This window comes from Entamoeba histolytica, genomic scaffold (assembly GCF_000208925.1).
Source record: "Entamoeba histolytica HM-1:IMSS scf_1104750517805 genomic scaffold, whole genome shotgun sequence".
In the NCBI taxonomy this organism is placed as follows: domain Eukaryota; phylum Evosea; order Mastigamoebida; family Endamoebidae; genus Entamoeba; species Entamoeba histolytica.
In genome coordinates, this window is record NW_001915411.1 from 1 (window position 1) to 3,412 (window position 3,412).

General features: G+C 23.6%; 1 non-coding gene across 1 annotated transcript, besides 1 other annotated feature; it reads right to left on the reverse strand.

Moving 5' to 3' along the window:
- Nucleotides 1–2,336: a repeat region.
- A 568-nt stretch (nt 2,337–2,904) lies between these two features.
- EHI_099980 lies at nt 2,905–2,987 on the reverse strand. Its single transcript has one exon. It is a non-coding gene; the product is annotated as a tRNA-Ile (tRNA).
- Nucleotides 2,988–3,412: the final 425 nt, after the last annotated feature.

Genomic DNA, 3,412 nt, shown 5'->3' on the forward strand with positions numbered 1-3,412 from the left:
GATAATGTCATTATAACAATAAATGAATTAAATTTAAGTATATTGAGAATAAGTAACTGGAAAGCACAATGAATAGACACTATATATGGGTATTATTGGAAAAGGATGTCATTATCAAGAGAAATCATTCTCAGTATCTTCAATGAATGGTTGAACTTCCCTGAAAACTCCCATTAGACATGGTAAGTTGAAGAACTTTATTAATCCACAAATTGATAGGAATGATGTTACTAATTATATTCCTATCAGTTGTACAAATGTAATTATGAAAGTATTTACATCAATATTAAAAGAAAAGATTCACAGAAGACTTAACATGAATTGTGAATCATTGAAAATTAGTAAAAATCAACTGGGATGTAAGTTACAATCTTTAGCTGCTAAAGAATGAATAATAAATAGTTATATGATGAAGCAGCAGAAAGAAGAGAAATACCCAAAATATGATGAGTCATATTATGACATTAAGAAAGCATATGACACAGTCAACCACGAATGGGTAATTGAATCATTAAAGTATTTTAATGTAGAGTTTGTCATCATTGACATTATTGAAAGTATGATGACTAGATGGAAGATATTCATCGGCTATAAATTTAATGAATATCTAGGATGTATTAAATTAAATAGATGAATTTTACAAGGTGATTCATTATCAAATCTACTCTTCATCATTCAGATGAATGTAATTTCTCAATTCATCGAAGAGAAATTCCCAAAAGCAAATCACACTTTATATATGGATGATTTGAGAATAATGACAGAAAGTAGTGAAGAAATGGGAATAATCCACAATGAAATTAAAGAAATAATAAGTTACATATGGAAATGAATGAGAAAAAATCAGGAATGGTATTAAAAAACATTAAAGAAATACCAAATGGAATGCAAAACATCCCCGTAATTGAAGGTGAGGACTTGTATAAATACTTAGGAATATGGCAGTCCGACGAAATTGATGACACCTTCAATTGTAAAACCATCAAAGAAAAAATGAATCAGAAGATGGAAGAATAAACATTGATGAAAGTAGTAATAGAAGATATATTACTAGAATAAACACTGAAGTAATCAATATCTTCAGATATTCAGCATCAGTTGTAAATTGGAAAATCACTGACCTAGATAAAATTGATTTGGAGATAAGAAAATAAATAAGAAATGGAAAATACATTGGGAAACTCCAAAGATAGGTTGTATGTTATTATAGAAGAAATGAATGATTAATAAACATAAATGACAAATATGTTATTGAATTAATAAGAACAGTGATGTACTACTGTACAAGAGAAAGTGAAATAGGAAATAACATATTAGATAGATGGTACAATAAGAAGGGAATATGGAATAGAATTAAAAACATTAAGTCATAAAATAAATGAAACAAAAATAGAAGAAATAATAAATGAATTTATAGAAAAGAAAAAAGAAAAAGAAGTAGTAATAGAAATAAAAAAATTATTGACCGACCAATACATCAAAAAATGGAAGTGTCATCAAACAAGTGGATATTTTAGAAGATGGTTTGAGTCAAAAGGAGTAGATAAAACTACTACAGTGAAAGCATGGAATTCAATCAATATTAAAAAAAAATGCATTCCTCCAATTAACTAAAATGAAAGATGGAGCAATATTTTGTGGGTATAGAAAGCAAAAATAATGAAAAATGAAAGATTGAAATACTGCCCACTTTGTAAAGACAATATAGCTACAGTGGAACACAATCTACTATCTTGTATTGGTCATAAAAAATCACAAATAGAAAAAACATGACAATATAGGCATTATAATATTGATTAATAAGAAAATATACAGGAAATAAACAATATAAAAATACTTCATATGAAACAATGTTCAAATATAAAGACATCACAATGATATTGAACAAACAAATAATGCCTAAAAGTGATGGACAATATCACAAAATACCATACATATATGTATTAGATAAAAAGAATAAAACTAGTCTAATATTTGATATGACTATTGTTGCATATCATAATATTAATGGAGTGTAAATGAAGAAAAGAAATAAGTATAAAGAATTAAAGAATATGCTAATGAAAATAGAAAAGTTAAAAGATGTCAAAATAATTCCAGTAGTAGTCTCAATAAATGGATTAATAAACAAAGAAAGTATTAAATTAATCAAAGAATTAAAAATTGAAATTGACATCATGAAAGAAATTAAAAACCATGAAATAAATACATGAAGGATGTCAATGAATTCTGATTTTATCACAACCAAACATACTCCATAGAGCTACAAGAAGATAATTCAAGAATAAGAATAATCTCCAATAAGCAATAGAAACAAATATATTAATAATTATTTATTTCTAATGTTTTCTATCTTTTCAGTTATTAATATTATGTCATAAAATAATTGAGGAAGAAATCTCAAATATGAATAAGAATTTATTCAAAATAATAAACTACGTTAATGTTAATTTTACTTCTTATATATTGAATATAATTTTATGAAAATAAGATTTAGATATTTATTTTTATTTGTAACTAATTAGTAAAGTAATAAATAAAAAATTATAAACTTAAAGATTTATATAAATATAGATTAATTATGATAATAATTAAAAAATGTTTTTGAAGTTAATTGTTCTGATTAATTCTTAATCTATCAAATTTGAACAATAACACTAAGTATAATAATGAAGAAGTATATTCTATAATTTATTTATCTATACAATGTGACTAATTTTATTATTATTTCTTCATTATTACTAATTTTTTATCATTACTTAATTCAAAATAATTTGTAAGTTGATTAATCTTTATACATTTGTAAATTATAATATTCTCATTTGATAGTTAATAATTTTTTTGATTGTATTTAAATTTGATAATAAGAAATAATACAATAAATAAAAAAAAAGAAAAATAAAATGGTCCCGGCGGGGATCGAACCCGCGACCCTCGCATTTCTCTTTCCTATAAGTACGATGCACTACCAACTGTGCTACGGGGCCTTCTTCTTTTTATTCTTCTATTTTATTATTCATTTTTTATTTTCTTTCCCCATTTTAAACTTACAATATTTTATGAATAAAATTATTCTTATTCTTTATTTTGTTCTTTTCGTATTTTATTTTTCCCATTGTTATTCACATCTATTTTCTGGTATTTGTTTATCTTATTTTTGGCATTTGAACATTTCAATCATACATTTAATTTTTATTTTAAATACATTTGATTATATTATATAAACAATATGAATTTTTTGTTTTTTTTCAACATTTATTAATATCTTTATTAATTAAAACTGTTAAAATTTACTTTGTTATTTTGTTTATTCTTTTTTGTTTATTTGTTTCTTGTAATTTATTAATTCTTGGTTTATATTTGTTATTTATATTTTCTTTTTTAACTATTTGTTGTTTTATTAATTCATCAT